General features: G+C 39.5%; 1 protein-coding gene across 10 annotated transcripts in view; it reads left to right on the top strand.

The window, feature by feature from the left end:
- The first annotated feature begins 729 nt into the window (after positions 1–729).
- The window catches only part of MAPK10 (mitogen-activated protein kinase 10), a 104,127-nt gene continuing 84,325 nt past the window's right edge, over positions 730–20,531 (top strand). For 4 of the 10 annotated variants that reach the window (XM_085222541.1, XM_010709719.3, XM_085222540.1 and 1 more), the window contains exons 1-2: positions 740–1,108; positions 5,661–5,780. The gene's annotated coding sequence lies outside the window, so the exon portion shown is untranslated. Of the gene's footprint in view, positions 1,109–5,660; positions 5,781–20,531 lie in introns of all 10 variants that reach the window. The other 6 variants (XM_085222533.1, XM_085222534.1, XM_085222537.1 and 3 more) reach the window with 4 other exon arrangements.

Below are 20,531 nucleotides of genomic sequence, written 5' to 3'. Positions count from 1 at the left end.
TTTTAAAATATTTCTGACTTGTTCTTATCCTATTCTAAATTTTGTGGAAGCCTGGTCCAATGCAGTAAGTGTTCCAGTGTACTTCATTTGCTGTTAAATGTCAAAAGAGATCTCCTGCAGTTTGCGCACAGAAGAAATGTGCTCTGCCTAGCTGTCAACCTGAGCAGGTCAGTAGTCATCACCAATCCAGCTGATAGCTCAAAGCGTGGTTTTACTACAAGTCATTGGGCCCACAAGAAGTGTCATGTTGTAGGTCTGGAGATGTGAGGCATGCCAGTAGGAAGGGACAGATCTCTGGCTATTCCTTGGGTTTCCAAGGGATTCTGTTTTTAGAAGCTTCATTGCTACGTGCATCTGGCAATAGCAGCATGGATGGCTGCATTGATGGCTGTGAATATTTGTTGTGATTTCTTTCCCTTGTAGAGCACAAAACAGAAATTAATTTCAGATATTCTGTTTTTTGTTGTTGTTTTTTTTTTTTGGAGTGTGATGGACATCTGTCCCTGTGTGTACAGCAGCTGGCGCAAACAGCAGCGCATATCTGCGCTGAGCAATACTGCTATTATCACTCCTTTCTGCACTGACTGGTGCTGCAGCCTCCCCCTGCAGTCCACTCTGTCCCGGTTCCCCGGGAGGTACCGGAGCTGTGTCTGCAGATCCTATTTCTCCCTGCTCCCCCTCTGCCCCCCCTGCAGACCTTTGCGCTTTGACGTCATGTGCGCTCCTGCTCGTTGCCATGGCAGCCCCATTCCCCATCGCTCCGCCTGTCTCCTCCGGTCCTTCCACAATGGTACAGCCAGCATCAGCTGCACAATGGTTCCCAGGCAGTGACAGAGCGTGATTCAGCAACCAAGCTCTTCTTTTATTCCGTTATCATCAGGCATTTTGCCTCCCCTTTTTCTTTTCTTCTCCATTCTCTTTTATGTAATTCTTTAAAGGAGAACGTTGGATCCAGCTGCCAACCGTATTTTATTTTATTTTTCTTTATATTTTTTTATAAGAAGCTCATCTCTTCCTTGGCACCGTTTGGAATGTGGCTTAACAATACCACCTGACGTGCAGCTGGGGGAAGGTGGCTGGGTGAGGAGGACAGAGGCAGCACGGAATGGTAGGCATCTGACACTGGTGGTCAAAGACTGACCTGCTCTTGTGGGGTGGGATGATGGATGCTGAGTGTTGCTTTAAGAATGGGGGAGCAGAAGGCAGGTTAATGGAGCAAATGGTGAATTGGAGTGGGATGGCTGCATCCCTACATATTGTGGCTGAGAATCGTTGTGTTCCTGTGTTAGGGTCTGTAAAAGTGTGTGTTTGGATGTTTCAGTGGTTGTGAGAGCAGTGCTCGTCATGGATGCTGTGACGGTGCTTCACCAGCTGGCTCATGTAAACAGTCATGGTTTGCTCAGCCTCGCTGCTGCCTAGGGGCTTTGGCAGGAAAAAGGGGTCTCAATGCACAATACGTTATGGGAGTTGTATTGTCTGTGCAGAACCATATAAGAATTGGTGAAAGCAGAAGAGAAGGTGATGCTGAGCAAATGGAAATTGGAGGACGTGGGTTAGTGGGCATGGTGGGGATAGGTCAGAGGTTGGGCATGATGATCTGAGAGGTCTTTTTCAACCTTTATGATTCTATGATTTTTATGACATAAGTCTTGGCCTTCAGCAAAGTGGCTTAATGGAGAGAGAAAGGGGAAAAGGTGCTGGTTGGCAGAAGGATCTGAAAAGCTGTTCTGAGTGTGGAGGTGTCCTGTAAGTAAGTAGCTATCCAAGGAAACCATTGATCTTCTGTGTGACTGCCCCAGTATAAGTGAATGGAAAAGCTTATTGCATCTGATGGCACCATGGGAGCTTTGGGAGAGGTGTTTACAGCATGCTGCAGGGCAGCTGCTCTGCAAAAGAGCTCAACACTTGCTGTGAATACTGCAGTGAAATTGGTGCTGCTTTGCAGGGAGGTATTTTGGCAGAAAAACCTTTGTTACAAGAAGAAATATCAGTAGTTTTTCTTCTACAGAGAGACCTAAAAAGAAAGAAAACAAATGCTATTTGCCTAATGAAGTGTTAGCAGCGACCCAAACAGGGCATGTTCCATGGCGTTTGTCTTCAGTGGCTTTCAGTTCTTTACATGGGCTCCTTTTGCTGCATAGCTACATGGTATATTCACTGCAGCCTTTCCCTCCTGTGATGTGCTCTGTGTGAGTTTTGCCAGAGATCTGTTTAAAGACAAACCAACAGTCCTTGAAAATACAGATTTCTGGGGGGAGGGGGAAGAGAATAATGGCATAGAGTGGAGAGAAAAACGTAAATGCCTAGGAGAAGTCTGCAATCAGGTTGTTGGAGGACACAGAATGTAAGGCCAGCTTCAGAAAAAGGGAAAGGTTGAAATGGGATGAGATGGCCTTGCTTCTGCACAGGGCTGTTATCTTTGCCCACATGTAAGCTTGCTTTGGTTTTTGTGCCTTGGGGAGATTCTCCAAACCTCGGATCTTTAACCCTATTTCAGAATGCTGCTCTGTAGCCACCAGCCAGGAATGCTCCAGAGCAGAGTTTTCTCCCACATACTCCTGTTATATGCTAGGAAAGGTGGCAAGGAAATAACTTTCAACTGGCTGAACTAATGGCTTTCTCCTGGGGGGAGCAGATGTGAATGACAAAGGTGATTTGACCTCAGCCATTAAACCATATTCCTTCTCCTGGCCCCCAGTGAGCTGTGTGCTCACAGGGTGCTCCATCCTGCTGCTCCAGAGCATGCAGAATTAATCAGAGTCTTGGTGTAATTGTTAGTGTATTGAGCAGTATTAGGATTACAAACATGTTTCTAAATGGGGTAAGGGCAAAAATCACTTGACGTGAAAAACTGCTTGATTTCAGTTGCCTGTCTGCCGGCTTTGTGCTAGCAAATGTTCTTCTGTTGTTGGAAATGTCTGCACTGAGGAAGCTTTTTGTGAGCAGATTTTGGGAATGTGTGGGTTTTTGTTGTTTTTAATTATGATTATTATGATTATTTTGTTGTTGTCAGTCATTGGCATGTTTATAGCTATTTAGGGAATTAATAGTAATTAATCACTTGTTATAAGGCAAAAAAATCTTCAGTGGTGTTACAGTATTAAATTTCTCTTTAGAAAACAAAGCCATCAAAATGTCCCTACAATTGTGTTTGGAAATGTCACAGAACTCTCCCACAATTTGCAGTCAGTTGCACAACTTATGCAGGAAGGGGGAGATGAAGCAGACTGAAAGGAATGCGATATTGGCATCGCTCTTTAGGATATCATATTTGTATTAAGATTTGGAAAATAGAAAAACTGCAATTGCATCCCCAGCTTTAAAATTTGGTGTCTCTTAAACTCTTATGCACTGTAAACTGGGTCAGTTCTTGGGTAATTCTTAAGTAACAAAAAATATTATCAGTGTGCTGATAAGCCTTCAGAACAAAGTTAAGACTGTTGTGTTATTGCATTTTTTTTCCTGTTTTTGTTTGTTTATGGTGAGCAATCTTGTGTCCATAGACCCTCCCATTCCATCTTGAGTTTATAACACCACCACTAGAAATTAGAACCTGAAGGCCTTATGATTGCAGTGCTACCATAGCTGCTGCTCTGTTTTGTCATCAGACTTCTCTGGACCCCAGCACTGAACAGCTTTGCTACCAACATTACTGTTCTGCCGCCTTGTCACTGATTCTATGAAACAGTGGTTTGAATGGGGCCACCTGCAAGAAAAATTAACCCTAATTAGGGGCAGCAGCAAGGAGGAGAAATGTTGTTCTTGCTGTGAACTTCTTTCTTGCAGCACCATCTGTGTAGATGGACATAAGAACATGTCTTTCAGAGAAACAAAAAAGCTTTTATACTCAAGTAATGGTGTTGGTCTAAAACTGAAAGTAACGTGTAACTGTTGGTGTGAAATGTGAGGTAGTAGAAATTGGTTTTCTTTTTTTTTTTCTCAGTGATAATGAGATGCAAGGATAGATCCAAAGCAAGACTGAGAGTGGTACAGGATTCCATGACCCTCGGCCTGCAGAAATTGAACAGTTGTCCTTAAGCTGAGATGTTGTATTTCCCTTTTAGCCTGAGGCACCTGGTTTTGTTAGCCAGTGTGAAGGGCACTTTTGGCCTGTGCTTAATACAGAAGGACAGGAAGCTCAACTCCTAATACTACTTAGTATGTTGTGTTTGTTCATTAAACAGTGATTGATTTGATTTATTTTTAATTTTGCATGTGAATGTACTGGTGGCAATAAACTGTTCTCACCTCCACGTTGAGGGAAGGGAAAGTCATTAACTTTCATTTATCTTTGGATTAAGTCTGGAGAATATGACGGAATCAGAGCCTCTTTTAGAAAAAGAGCAATTGTACTTCTACACTGAGGTTCTTTTCTTGTCCGGGATTAAGAACACAATCGTGACTTCATGATTATTGGCTCTTGCTTGCATCACAGTGAGATATGGAAAATTTAGGGTACTTCCAGCTCCTAGCACAGGTGCCAATTTTTTTGCGTTATAAAAACACTGAAAGCAGAAGGCTCTGAGGAGCAAAATTCTGATTTCCATCAATAGCTGTTTCAGCAGGATTTCCCAGCAATGGATCGGGTAACTTGAAATTATGAATTACATTTCAGGGAGTTGGGGAGTTTGTGATTTGAGCATAGAGTGTTGTGGTCTCTCTCTCTGATTAAGCAATTGTTTTAACATATAGATTTTTATTTATGTTCCATGACTTCCAAGACACAGTTCACTTTTCTTTGGCGTTATTTGAAGACATTGCAAGACAATGCTAAGAAAATGTTGCCTAGTTTAGTGATGTTTAGTGATGATCAGTGATGAATGCAGTTGCCTCCTGCTTAACACTCATGACCTGTTTGTGTGCTTGGGGTTTTGTTCAGTAGTTGGACACTGGAGTGGTATGCAATTGTTTCTCTTCTAAGATACTGTTTACTCTCACAGCTTCTTAAATTTGCTGCTTACCTCATTTCTTAAGCTTGTATGTAAGTACAAATGCTCCATCATTTGAAGATGTTTTGATGGTGGTGGTACTTTTTAACAGCATCATGATTTCATAGATAGCAGCAATCCAAGGCCTTTCCTTATTCCTTGGTGTATCAACATTTCATAAAGCATTTCTGTTGCCAACTTGTGATCACAAGTCAAATTAGAGTGTAATCTCCAGATATTATTAATAGATGCCTGTGTATAAATTTCAGTGCAGGTTGCTGATGTTTCTTCCTCTAAGGAAAAATCAGAAGATCTGAGCTGAAAAGATGAAATGGAAACAAAAGCAAATTCCTTAAGGACAGTTTCATGATTTGTAATTCAGTGTGTTGTAACTTGGAATAGTTCTGAACATGAGTTCCTGAACAGTTGGATTTGCCATCCCTTATTTTTCCATTTTTATTTTTTTGTGAAAAATAAACATGACACCTCTTTCCCATTTAAGCAGCACTTCATTTTGCGTTTTTTTTTTGGGCTATAACACTTTCTTTCCAGGTAAGAGAGCAAGCTAATGGCCCATACAGATACTTCCCTGAATGGGAATGTCAGAAAAATCTTAGGTTTCTTTGTTATGTGTAAATACTGATGCTCTGGTTTAACTTAGTTTGTCTGTTTAACTTACCTAAAACCCCCAAACCCAAATGTTTTTCTCTTTTTTTATTTTTTTATGTCTAGGGCTAGTATTAGAAAGCTGTACCAGCAGCCAGCCAGTCACCAGTATCAGCTATGGCAACCCATGTGTGAAGCTGATGCCTTCAAACCATTTCCTATAGATGAGGCATAGCACGTGCTGTGGTGAGTTGACAATGTATGATTTTATCAAATCATGTTCCTTGGCAGAATAACAGTGCCAGAGTGAATGCTGACTATTTTAAGTGTGAGGATAAAATTTCAACTTCTAATAATTTTTCATGCACTTGAGCTTAATGCTTTCTTGTTGTAAGTGCCTTTTTTCAAGTATATCAATGCTGTGTTGTTGTATGTTGCTATCAGATATATTGGCAATATGGTTTTGGTGGAAGAGTGAAGACAAAAATAATAAAATTAAGATGAGCAACCTTTTTTAATGTTTCTTTTATTTGGGGCAAGGGAGAGGAAAGGTGATTTGGTTTCTCTGTCTGTGAGATGACTGAGGAGGATTTCTGACATATTTTCCTATCCAGGGATGAAGAAATTTACAGAAAACAAATTCTGAGAATACAGATAAAAATCAAATAATGTTTTGGTTTTTTTTAAGTACTCTGTCTTTAAGCATATGCAAATCTACAAGAGTAATTTTAGGACCTAAATTACTTAAGATGTTTTCATTGATGTTTTCTCTAAGATAATTCTGGCTTATCTTTGGGATACTCAGAGCTGGTTTTAGGTGTCTCATGTAATTAGAGACTAGACATTGTGAAATCCTGCAAGTCTTTAGGGTAAACAAATTTCCGTTCAAAATATGCTTATACACACTTTTCCCCCTCTTAATAACAGCTAGATATTGACTAGCTCCTGTCACCACAATCAGCACGAACAGAAAGTCAACAGTTTTGAAAAAAAGAATCAGGTACAAGTTGCTCTGTAAATTTCATGAAAGTCTTCTGTGATTTGGCTGTTATCAATGGTCAAGGTCATATCCCATTTCTGAGGCTATTACAAAAATAGCATATAAATTCAAGTCACCAGAATTTTCCTACTTTCCAGCAAAAGGTAGAATTTCTATGATTCTGTAGATTAGGCAAAGATGAACACCTGTAGTACATACAGATGGTGGGCAATAGTGGTACATGGTTAATAGCATAATGAAGTAAGTGGTCTGATAATGTGCCATTGTCATCCTTAGTAGAACTGCTGGAGAGAAGAAACAAAAAGAAAAGATTAGGTGGTTTTATCTACTTGATTCTGTTCTGGAGTAAAATGTATGAGAATGTAGTGACAAGCGATGCATATGAGACCACTGAAAGATGTTGTGTGCTGTTGGAATTTAATATGCCTCTAAGACAGGAAACCATGTATTTGACGTGAGTAATATTTCATGAAAGAATCCCAGTTGGGATGTCTTCCCCCCTAACTTGTGGACATTCAGTGTAAGGTGCTCATTTAGAACTTGAAAAATTTCCTGTATTACCACCATGATGCGTTTGAGTCCTTGGAGATTAAGGTCTGTGGAATCTGACCAAAAGCAGTTCTTGTTAGCAAGGCAGACTTTATCTTGATGTAGTATGTTGATTCTTACATCTGTGAGACATAACTCTTCTTATATGATTGGGTTTGGCTGAGCTTTGAATTAGTTAAGTGCAAAACCATACCACTGTTTCTTTTCAATTTTAATTTCTGTGTTTAGCAGCACATAGGTAATTTGTTAGTTGTAGATAATAAGTTTGTATAAACTTGTAACAGCAAAATATGACTCATGGCAAGTATGTGTTGTGCAATTTTATTCTAATATAACAAATAGAGTTTTGTTAACATATCTGATTTGATTGCAGAGAAGTTGCATGGAATTATGATATTGTGTATGTGCTAACATGATTAGCCCATAGGTGTGACAGTTCATACCCTCTCACCTTTAATATTCTAAAAATTGGTGAATATGTTGAAAATCCTTTTTGAAGAAACTGAGTGTAATCCTCACTTTTATACCACTAAATGCTATATGCAAAGCTCAGTGCTCATTTTGTCTTCATGGAACACAGTGATACTTCTGTCTACAAGCTGTGTGACTTGATCATTTGTCCCTCAGGTCACCAAGATGCCTTTGTCTGAGTGTTGTAGCTATGGATACAGTTGCACAGTATTTAAATCATGCATGTTATGTTCGGTTGACTTTATGAGTTCAGTGCTCTCTTCTGAGTAATTTCCTCTAGCTTCGTTCTTCCAATCTCTGTTTTTTTTAAGGTTTTTTTCAGTTCAGGTTGGATACTGGGAGAGACTGCTTTTCAGAATGAGTGCTGAGGCATTGGAACAGGCTGCCCAGGTGGTAGCATTACCATCCCTGGAGGTGTTCAAGAACATGGAGATATCATGGAGATATGGCACTGAGGGATGTGGTCAGTGGGGATGGTGGGGGTGGATTGGGGATTGGACTTAGTGATCTTAGTGGTCTTTTCCAGCCTCAGTGATTCTATGAAGATGGGTGATCAACACAAACAGCAGGTTTTCAGAAACTATGTGATAAGGCGTTTGCTTGATGGTATCTTTTTCCTCAGAGATGCTGTAAGGGGAGATTTACTTGAGAAAATTTCCTTCCAGATGACGTCTTACTGAGAGTCAGAACTATTTGAGTATATTTAAGAGAAAAATTGAAGGCTGCACGGTCTTGCTCTGAATATACAGCTCCACAGGAAGGAGTATTCCTATTCTTTAGGAGTATAATGCCCTTTATCAGTTGTGATCAATGTGGATACAGTCCTGTAAAACTTATGTGAAGTCAGGACAACTTGAAATCTTCAGCTTTGATATAAAAATATTTATACTTTCTGTTCAGATCTCTTCAGTTAATATTGTTTATATACATGTGCAAGTTCGTTCATTCTTCATCCAAACATTCCTGTTTATGAAAACAAAGATTTTATAACTGTGGAAGTTGTATGTTAAGTCAGAAACCTTGTTCAAAACTTTGTTTTTAACTTTCAAAGGAAAAAAACAGTCTTATCCTACACTGTTCAGTGAAATGCCCGTATGGAAGACAAAAACAAACATTTTCAAATGGTCAGGAAGAGTAGCATTTGGAGTACAAAACTATTAATATTCATTAAGTAAAGTAGTGAAAAACCCCTGGGGTATTTTGCATAATGTGAAAATAAGGTAAGTGCTAGGGCTGGTGGGAACTGAGATCATTTTGCTGGAAATTGTGTGAAAGGGAGGCCAGGCTTGATATATCTATGCAGATGAGTGAAGTATCTGAGGTACAGTAATTTTGGTTTTGTAAGTTCTTAAATAATTAAGTACCTTTTAATCTTTAGAAAGTCTTGCCTTAGTGTCATGTAACCAAGGCTATGTTTTTGTATAAAATCTCATTTCTCTCTTACTCATCAGTTTAAATGCAGAATACGTAAAGTCAAATTCTGAACTTCATGTAGCCAGTGTAAACATTAAGTGAGTTTGGTAGTTACAGCAGACTTTTCTCAGAGGAGCTCAGAGCATAATTTCTGGAGAAGCTGGTATTGTTTCCCTGTCTTCCTTTGCAGGAAAAGCTTGTGTATATAAAAACTGCTGTATGACAACAAATGAGAAACTTTATTTGGATGGTGTTGTGCAGGATGTTTTAATTCCCTTCTGAAGCCAGAATTCTTTTTTCTGCTGTTACTTCTCACTCTGGTGCATATCCCTTCTCCCTCCATCCTTGGTTTGCCATTTGATATTCTTTGCAGCTGGTAAAATTCATATTTTAATTAAGTGATACTGACATGCAGTTTTCTCAACTCTTGTAGTATTTGGGCTTTTTAATCCCCTAGGCTCAATGACACATACATATGAGAAATTGTGAGCTTCCTTTTAATAAAAAGTAGCCTTTTCATCCTTATTCCTTAAAAAATAAATAGAAAGAAAATTGATTATCTTACAGCTTGAGGCTTCAAATCATTCCAATAATTCCATGAAGGTTATTCCTTTGTGGTGTCACAAGATTTTGGGAGCATATGACAAGTTTTGACTTTTGGGTTTGATGTTGCTTAATAATAAAGATGATGTCTGACTGAAGTGCACATTCATCATCTTTCTGAATGCTTGTTGAGACATGAATGTTAAAATGCAGATGTCTGTTTTCAGGGGTTCTCCAGGTCTTTAGTTTCACTCTGCAATACTGATGACCAAATGCTTTTATTTTGCCATATGTCAGTCCATGCTTAGTGAAAAGAAGTAAACTTAATGACCCTTATACTTCCCTGTGCCAGGTGTGACCTGTGAATGTCTCAGGTGAAATGTTGGTATCTCTGCTGTATTTGTTGAGTTGCTGATGGAAACATTACTTCTGTGTCACCTGGAAGGTGAATTCAGTGTTTGGCAGGCTCTCCTCCCAGCCTTATGGAAAACATCCAGCAGTATTGCTGCAGAATATGGGAACAGTGTCAAACAAATGTCCTCTGAATCTTGGAATAGTTTTTCAGTGTCATCTGTACATGTTGTATAAAGATAATTTAAATAGCATGCAGAGGAATAAATTAAAATGCTGAATCAAGGCACAGAAAATGGTGCCAGCAAAGAGGTGGGAAGGAGACCAAGGCATCAATGAACTCAGCTGTGTGTATGGTCATGGCATATTAACCTGTAAAATATGAAGTGGTAGGAAGTATTCTGTAACCACATAAGGAAATGCTTTCCCTATTTCTTCTTCTACACTTCTTAATGTGTTTTGTGGATTCTGCACCTATTTGTGTGTTGTTGTTACAAAAATGACCTTCTCATGTCTCAGTCTGCCAACAGGAGCAAGAGAAAGGTCTGGCAGGTATGCACAATTGAGGACTCTCCAGAGGGCTGAGTTTTCTGGGATTTTTCCCAACTCCCTGTAGATCCACAGGTTGATCCCCAGGCTCTGCAGTATCCTTGTGTTGGAAGCAGATCTCTGTATGGTGGCAGGCTGGTGAGAAGAGGACCATTGCAGGGATGGTACCACCACTTCTGCATTCTTACGCTCTGAGGTGCTAGAAATTTATTAGAACAACTAATCTGCCATGAGTATGAGAAATAATTAAATGGATGTGCTTGAGCTACTGGATACTGGTTAGCTTTGGTGGTTTTTTTTTTGGGGGGGGGGAAGAGGGGGGAGTTTAAGAATTGGAATTGTTCAGCCTGTCTGTAACTTGACAAACCCAGGTTGCTGCCGTCAGTGGCCATTAACCAAATATTGGTGATGAAAAGTGAGAACAAGATAAGTAATTGTTAGAGCATTCCTTGTTGAGCTCTCTGATATTCCAGGAATCTGATTGTGTCTTGGTTGGTATTTTTTTTTTTGCTTTTTTTTTTTTTAAGATAGATATTTGGTCAACTTTTACGTGTAATCTGTTGCCATCTTCAACGCTTTTTACCTCCTACCTGCTTTATGATCTCTTTTCTAGATATTTAATGTGAATAAAGTTCTACTTGCAGAGCAAATGATGACTTCTAGTTGACATTAGGTGCAACTACTGCTCCTATCCCAGGAATAAAAATATTGCATTGCAAAGCTGCAGGGGCTTTGAAAGCACTGAGGCTGTGAAGCACCTTGAGGAGGAGTTCTGGTTCTGAGTGGTTAAGAAGTCATTGCTAAAGGCTCTGTTTGTACAGCAGAGGTACAAAACTGTATACAGTTTTATGTTTACATGGCTGCGATCTCAAGTTAGTTTGTATAAATCAATGCAGTATATGATACAGAGACTTCCTAATCCACTTCCTTTCTGTGTTTGTTTCTGGAATAAAATGCAGCTCAAGTTAGGCTGTACTTCCCAGGGTTACCTCTTTGGAGTTGTGTGTGGGATGGAGTGGGCTGAGCGGTACCATAGATACTTCTTGCTCCAACTCACCAGCACTGCAGTGATAGGCATGGGAGGAAGAGGGATGGGAGGATTTGCTTCCATTGTAAGCTGCTAGCGTTGAAGTAAAGAGAGCATGACAGAAATCAGGGAGGAATTCATTTCCATGTGTTTCATAGCATGGACATGAAGATTTTTGTTGGTTGCACATCAGAACCAGATGACGTATTGAGCTATGATGTTATATGGATAAATGCTCTTGTTCTTCTAGAAGTAAGTCCTTATCTGATCACGATTCCTTCTGTTGAAAGATATCTGCCATTTAACTTCCCTACCCTATGCCTAGCTCAAACACTCTGCAAACAGCCCGCCACAGAAAACAGTGTTTGAAGAATGGCTCATATCTTTAATTAAGAGCTCAAAGATAAAACAAGTGAAACTTTTAATGCTATTCCTTCTGAAACAAAGAAAAAATTCACAAGAAAGGAAAAAATTTGGATCTGTTCCTGAAATAGATCTGCATGGGGTAATTATGTATCATAATCCTACTTATGCATCTGCATTAATTTTCTCAGATTTCAGTCATCTGTGTGTTGATAGACACTTTTATGGCACCAAGAAAGCTTGATTTGCTACTATGCTTAAAATTAGTTTTATTATCAAGCTGCATAAGGAATATGGTGGATGTCTTTCATAAGAGAAGAGTTTGGCAAGAATACCTGTCTGTACAAATTGCAATAATCTATAAATAACAAAATGCATGTTTTCATTATGTTGTGTGCTCCTTAATCTAAGAAACTTACAGTGCAATCCTCTTTTTTTAATATTCTGAAAAAAATATAGGCATAGATGTTACCTTGGTTCTGGAACTTTTTACATGGCCACTATTAGCTGAAATGAGGTATAGGCTCCAATCCTCAGTGTAATTCTACTGATTCAATTGAGACTATGATGTTTAAAGTAGCTGTCATTTGCATACTATTTAGTTTAATACTCCTGGCAATGTGTGAACAGGCATATTGGAAACAAATTCACCTGAATCTTAGTATGGATGGTGAGCTTGAGAGTTTGTTGACCTGACAACTGTGATCTGCACACCAGGTAGTCAAACGAGTTAAGTAGTAGTGGAACCTTGGTGGGATCATGAAAATGGTATGAGCACAGACAGCCTGGATGTGTCCTTTGTGCTGATGGTAAATGAGTGGTGAGGTCCTTTCTTGTAGATCCTAGGCTGCCAGACCTCTCTTATTGCTACTTTATTCTTGTCAATGAACGAAAGAAAAATTTGAAGTGCAACTGAAATTTTAAATGTTATTATAAATGTGTGTGATTTTTGACACAATTAGATTCTGGTGTTTTCAATGCAAGTAAAGCTATGGATTCCTCTTTTCTTCATCCTCCTCTCCAAATTACTTTTTTTCAGTAGTAAGGAACATCTTCCATGCTATCCTGTGGTTTTATTACTGGTAGTGTTGCCTTAGCTGGTGAGTGCTACAGCTTTTGAGATTTTTAAATAATAGAATCATAGAATGGCTTGGGTTGGAAGGGGCCTCAAGGAGCATCAAGCTCTAACCCCCCTGCCATAGGCAGTGCTGCCAACCTGCACATGTAATACTAGACTAGGCCAGATTGCCCAAGGCCCCATCAAACCTGGCCTTGAACACTTCCAGGGATAGGATAGATTGGACTCTCTACTTCATAGATTAGAAGTTGGAATAACTAGAAGAAACCACAAAGAAAATAATAATTTAGGCTTGAGTAACCTTGAAAATCTTAGCTGAGCCATGATATCCCCCATGATATTGGGGGCAGAGGTATACCAAATGCACTTGCATTGCAAGTCCTTGAGCAAGTGCTATATGCTTTTTCCCTCACAGTAAGAGTGCTTTTTGACTGGTTCCTTAATTTATGTGAATTCTCTATTATGCAACTTGTAAGAGATCAGAACAGCTCAGAGCAGACTTTGAGCTGTTTTGGACTAGATCTTTTGGGTGTCCAAAGAAGCAACGTTGACTTAGGGCAGGAGAGAGTGTGGTACACTGGTGACCCCAGCTCCTGCATTAACAAAGTGAAGACAATAGTAGCAGTTAATAAAATGACAACATTGTAGTTAAAATTATTTCCTAGAGACTCAGCACTCTCTAAATCAAACAATTGACAGTTGGACTAGATTATCTTAGTAGTCTTTTCTACCTTTCATTCTATGATGTGACTCCAATATTTATTTATTTTACAGTGAAGAAAAAGTGTAGGGGGAAAGTAATAAACTCACAATCTTATGTCAGAGTTTGACTGTCATAAAAAAAAGTCATAAAGCCCTACTTGAATTGTAAGTGCTGATCATTCAAATCACAGCTTAAGCTTGAACCTCACACCTGACTACGCTGCAGAGAAACTTTCTGGTGCTCAGAAAACTTATTTTTGTCATCTTTAAGCATAAATCAGCTTACTTAGCAGGTGTTCATATATGAAAAAGAAGAGCTAAATTAACTGTGTACCAAACAAGGCTCAACTCCTGAGGCATGACAAGTTCGTGATGGCTATCCTTGTAGAGCAACTTAACCTACAGTTGCATGTATATTCTCCCTCAGCAGGAGGCTGTTAGGCCTTTTGTGACTCATCCTGCAGGGTTGCACAGCACACTTCGGTCTTCTACTGATCTTATCACATGAGCTCCTGACCAACCACCACCATTACTTGCTGCTCCAGATTAATAGCTTTGCAGACTTTCTGCAATTTAAAAACACTTGTGTTAAAACAGATGTCACTTCAAAAGAACTGTGTTAGTAGTGAAATATAGGGATGTTCTGAGAATATTGTTCTAAATCATTGTTTAGAAGGATTTTTACTGTCAGATCCTTTATCTGTTGTACTGAGCAGCCTTTTTTGCATGCTGACGGTAAGAGTTACTGCCTTAGATCTCGGTGAATCTAAAATGCTGGAAGCGGTTACCTTATGCTTCTGTACATGATGGTAGCTATGAATATTTCTCCACTTATAGATCTCCCAAATGTACTTGCATCACATGAAGAGTGGGTGAGGGGAGGAAGAAGCCTGGTCTCTACTGCTTTCCTTTGTTTCTCTCCCGCTTTCTGCAGGTGTCAGCAGAACTGTTTTGGCTTCATTCCAGAACTCATTGTAAGGATGAAGAAGAGGAAGCTTTTTTTTTAGTATCAGTCACCAGGATTAGCAATATTGTGCTTCCTTATCTAAAAAGCTTTATTTAATCAGTTAAGTCCTCAGTTCATTGCAAAGCGTAATCATAATGATGCTCAAAATACTTTTGCCACTGCCTAGTCCAGAAATCAGCACTTGTTCTACTTTGTTCACTGGATGCCGTGTCTTTTTCTAGTAATAGAAAACAGCCAATGAAAAACCAACTTACCTTTCATTATTGCAAAATTTCTTCAGCTGTTTATTTTTTCTTCCATATGGACACTTGCTCCAGACACTTGAAATTTATTTTCTTTCCATCCTTATGTTCTTTTGAACAGTTTCATCTTGGAGTTAAGATCTGTCTCAGAGAGTGCAATAAATGCCTTCTATTTGCCCATTGAAGTGAATGTATCTGTCTTTTTGGACCTTTGCTGCAGCACAGAGCTACATTTTGGAAAGACTCTGAATCACTGCTCCAAAGGATGAGCATATGGGAAGATTACTAACAGACGTGGCATAAATGTAGCAAAATGGAGGCAGAATTAATAACCGTAGTTAATGGCACCATTATGTTGGATTTATCTTTCTGATAGAACATTTCACTCATGGCACATGAAACTTTGTAATGTTGATAATGCTTCAACACATGGAGAGGTTTTTCATGTTGGTTATAAGTCAATCTCATATTGTTCATAGTAACTTCAGTGAATATATAACTGTTAAATAAACAAAATGCATTTATACTTATGTAAGTAGCACTGGTGTAACTCCCAGTAGATTTCCTGAATGTGCATTAGTGAAACTTTGGTCTTTATTACCATGCATGAGCATTAAAAAATGATATCAAGAGAGTTATAAGCCATTATGCTGTATTCAATAGTGATAATACTACAGTAAAATAATGTGCTGTTTCTGTCTAGACTCTTTATTCTAGTGAAAAGAGGTATAGGCTCTAAGCTGTTAGTTTAGGAAGTAATCAGAATGATCAAGATTTTCATTACAGCTCTGCTATTGATATTATGAGAGTTGATGTTGAATGTTGCTCCGTAGTATGTGATACAAGCATTTTCTTTCAGTTAAAGTGAGGTCCCAAATGCTTATAAAAAATAGCCAATATTACCATTAAATTTCAAGTGCTTGCTGTCAGACAATGGCTTGTCTTTAGTATTATGCTCCTTATATGGCACTCAGTCCTTTATTTTTCATGTTAAGCTTCAGCTTTCTACTGATGACATCCCTATACTGCATACAGTACAGAATTACTCATTTAAAGAAAAAAAACAAGCTATGTTGGTGTTTACTGCAACTTTGTCTTGTGAGATGTGAAGCACAACAAATCAGCAGAATTTAGGCCTCCTTACTCAGGATGTAGAACTGGGCCTTTTATGAGCATGTGTGCTATTTTGCACTATTTTCTACATGCTGTAGAATTGTATAGCTTAATTCCTTAGCTGCATGCATATTCACCACTACCTCTATGCTTTGGTTTGTCAGGCTTGTTATCCAAACAGAATGTAATGCAATCAGCTGACTTTCTATACTTCTGATTCTAGGTGTTTTTTGTCTTTTTGTTTGTTTGTTTGGGGGGAGGGAGGAAGTGTTAGGAGCCCTATAACTAAGACATTTAATGATTTGTCTTGGTGTGCAATAAATCCATGTGCATTTGTTTGTTCACAAAGTGCTGTGTTTGGTAGTGAAATCTCATGTAACACATTGTAGTGAAAACAGGATGAGAGAAAGAGAAGATGCTGGAGAACAAAGACAAATATTTTGAATGTTTGTTCATTTGACTTGATTTCTGAGAACCACCACTGCTTTCCCAAATTCTAGGAGGGAAGTTGTACAAGTGCAGGGGAGCTTTTGTGAAGATGCATTGTTTTAGCCTGAAATACTTATCCTCTTAGAGGATTTAAACAGATTTTATGGTGATTTAACTTCTCTATGGAGACTCTGTAATACAAATAGACTGGAGGGTGCAATGAGGTGGGTTGGCTGATTTTTCCTTTTATTTGCTATTTGAAGATGAGCCCAGAGTTCTGTCTTTATTTGCATGCGCTGCTTAAATGATGAGGTGTAAGCTCATAGAACATATTTATGGAAGATTTAGGGACTAGAAACTGAATCAATACCTGCTTTGATAATTTGCTACATCAAACATAATCAGGTTATTTTGCTTAATTCCTTTATTACAGGATCTGTACCATCTTCAGCATTATATGCTCTTTAGTCCTAAGTTTTCATCCAAGCAGTATGCTTAGGAAAGGATTTTATATCATTACCAGATTAAAAGAAGAGTGCACTGTCTAGGATTCTTGTACAAAATTGCAAGAGAGACTTGCTACAAATGTCATCTTGGTGACTTGATGCACTGCTCTATTTTCCAGGCTGGAAGCTGTGACAGTTAGATGTATAGCATATAGTGAATAGAATGGTTCTGCATGGAAGCTAATTTTTCAATCAGTATTTCAGTGATGGCACATTGCCTCTTCTTAGCTTTAGTGCAGGGAAACAAGCACTGGATTTAGAAAAGTGGGGATTAGCGATAGCAAGATGCATATGAAATTATCTTGCAAGAAAGCGACTTAAATTGCTGCCTCGCCATTCATTTTTCTAATATGCTTATGTTAACAGTTTTATAATTAATCTTCATTTAAAATTATAATAATTTCCTTTTTTGCTCAAGCATAACAAAGCACTTAAACCAGCTTTACTAAGCTTCATATCAATCCTGAAAAATCAGTATTATAGCTACCATTTTATGGTTGGGTGCACAGAACTGAGGGTCAGTACATTGCTCTGGGATGACAGCAACTGCCTGGGGTGCTCCTGGACGCTTCTCTACCATGGACCGTAGTTTTGACAGGGCATTGTGTTATGATTTATACTATCCTGTAGTGGGCGATAATGAATGCAGTCCCGGATCCTTTGCTGGCAAAATGTTCAGGATAATTTATGACTTCTTCAGCTCACCTACAGGACAGGACAAAACAATCTGAATCTTGGCTGGGATCTGGCACTTGGAACCAGCCTCTGACAAGCTGCCCAGCCTGAGTTTGAAGGATTTCAGGTCATTGCAGCTTGACTTTTTTAATGAGTATTTGACCTTCGTGACTGTTGGAATTTCCAGTGCTTACCATATCTGAGCAATATTTGACCCTCAATGCAGGTGTTCAAGGAGTGTTTGGATATTGTGCTGAGGGATGTGATTCAGTGAGAACTATTGGTGATAGGTGGATGGTTGGACTGGATGATCTTGTAGGTCTTTTCCAACCTTGGTGTTTCTGTGATTCTATAATGGAATTCGTGTTCAAACTTCTTAATATCTGACAGTGGAAGTATGTGTGGTATCTGACTGCAGTGGAAGGAGAAAAACACTGAGAGGCTATAAGAAAGAAGGGGACAAACTCTATAGCAGAGTCTCTTGTAATAGGACAAGGGGAAATGGTTTTAGACTAAGAGAGGGAAGATTTACACTGGACATAATGAACAAGTTTTTTACAATATAAACAGTGAAGCATTAGCACAGGTTGCCCAGAGAAGTAATGGAAGCCCCATCCCTGAAGACACTCAAGGTCAAGCTGGATGGACTGTGAACACCTGATGTAGCTGTAGGTGTCCCTGTTCATTGCAGGGGTATCGGACTATGGTTCTATGATTATAATAGTGCTCTCAGATCATTGTTTTAGGATGCACAGAATGATAAGGATGAGTTTTCTTAATAGGGATGGATATAACCGTGTTGCTACCCTGTCTGTGCTATTAGCAGAGCAGAGATATCTCTAGTCAGTCTCTATCAGGACCAATATGTGAACCTGAAAGCAAGGGAAGCAAGATAATCACCCAGTGGGAATTGGAACTGAAGAAATTCTAAATCAGGGATATTCACCAACATTGTTAGTCCTTAATTTTTCAGTTTTGATTTGAGAAACAGTAGCATCTGCCAACTACTTAAGTCATTTACAGTGTTCTATTCTCTGTTTGCTTTTTTGTTGCCATCAGTGGTGTTTCTGAACTCAGTGCTCCCCTCAGGGCTGAAGGGACAGTTCAGCTTAACAAGATACGTGTGTGCATACCTAATTTTAAGCAACCAAACCATCCTTAAAATCTAAACTTTAAGCACTTGAACAGTGCCCTACTCAGAGTATCTAGGTGCTTAAAATGAAGTACAGCATTACGCATGTTACTGCATGATGCTCGAATACATAAAAATCAAATTGCAGGGCAGGAAAAGATGTTTCCACAGGCAGAAAACAATTTTCTCTCCATAGGTCGCCTGCATGTGCATGTGTATTTGCATCAGTTTACTTCAATTACAGAAATACTGGTGTGTTTGTGGCTGAAATCGACAGACTTGTGGTAACCCTGCTTCCCCGCATCAGAGACAGAGTATCAAAAAGGGCTGAAGTCTGAACTAGATCTCTCATTATTGGATACCAGACAGTGATCATCCCATCTGTGCAAGTTTACCATTGGGATCTGGGTCATGTGAAACCCTCCTCCCTCTACCCAGAAAGCCTCTGATGATTTGAGCATCAGAACAGCCACCAGAGAGGCTGTGGAGTCTCTTTATCTGGAGATATACAGTGTCTGTCTGGACACACTCCTGTGCAACCTGCTGCAGGGAATTGCTTTAGCAGAGGGTTGAGCGGGGGGATCTCCAAAGGTCCCTTCCAACCCCTATGACTCTGAATTTTTTTCATGATAAAGAGAGTACTGCACTTTATCACTGGGTGAATGCGTTTTCATTTCTGCAACCTTTCCCACTCAGAGCATTTCCAAACAGCCACGACAGAGCAGCGCTGACAGCTCCTGGTTAATCCATCTGTGTGTAGTAGGTGTTGTCTCACCCATTTCCACGTACTTGTTATCTTATGGACATTTTTTACGTAAGATGCATCTCGAAGGATGGCAATGGCAGTTTTTAATAGCTGGCCCAAATGCTGATTGTTGCCTTTATGATCCTTTATATACATTCCCTGTGCATGTCACATAGCACAGCGTTCAGTGCATCATTACCATATTGCCCAGATTGCTGCTGTCTGTGGCTGTGACTATGGTACTATGCACAAGCAGCTGTTGTGTACAGACACTGTGCTGTTGGCAGGAGGGGACCAGGCTCTTCTGCCCAGAGTGCTTCTCCTGCTCATTGCCACGCTGCTGTTGGAGTATGCCACAGTGGTCAGAAAAGCTTCCATCTGCTACATTCTGCATCTGGAGCTCCCACTGTGCTTTACCATTTTATAGTGGCTTTACCTTTCTTGGCTGTGTTCTGACAGAGAAGAGTGACTGTCCTATCATCTTCTGTCACAAACTGGATTTAATCTGCAGTGACCTTAATATTTTCTGCTTGGACTGTGGCCATCTCCAGCTTCAGTCTCTCCCTGAAATTACCATGACATGATACCACGTGAATGCAGGCAACGCCTTCACAATTTTCTTTGCTCCTATGTAACAATGCTTTGTCAAATGATTTGATTGCCAAAAATAAATAGATGGAAAAACATTCTGGTTTTGGTATTTTGTTTGTTTTTTCTTCACTAAAGAACCGGGTTCAGACAGTTGGTTATCTGCTTTGGTACTGTCTGCGCAGATTATTAAATATGTTTTGAGCAAAATGTCTGGCATGGGAAGGGAGGACTGATCTCTTGGGATAGCCTTGTTAAAGTCTCTGCAATCTAGATAGATTTCAATCCTGCTAAGTGCATCTTCAGTTTTTTGAGCCTATCATCCCATGGTGTGGGTTTGTTTGCTTCAGCTGCAGGTCCCTCCTTTCCCCAGCTTTGTACATACATCTTCCTCCATCTGTCATCACAAAGGTGACATATTTCTTCATCCACGTATGACAGTGGTGACTCAGTGGTTGATGTATTTCTTGGACTTACTCAATAATTCTTCTTCTTCCCTGAGATTTGTGGGCATTGTGTAAACAGCTGTTCTTTGATCCTGTGCATCTTCAACT

This window comes from Meleagris gallopavo, chromosome 4 (assembly GCF_905368555.1).
Source record: "Meleagris gallopavo chromosome 4, MGAL_WU_HG_1.1, whole genome shotgun sequence".
Lineage (NCBI taxonomy): Eukaryota > Metazoa > Chordata > Aves > Galliformes > Phasianidae > Meleagris > Meleagris gallopavo.
The sequence above is the reverse complement of the archived record's forward strand: the minus strand, read 5'-3'. Positions and strand labels throughout refer to the sequence as shown.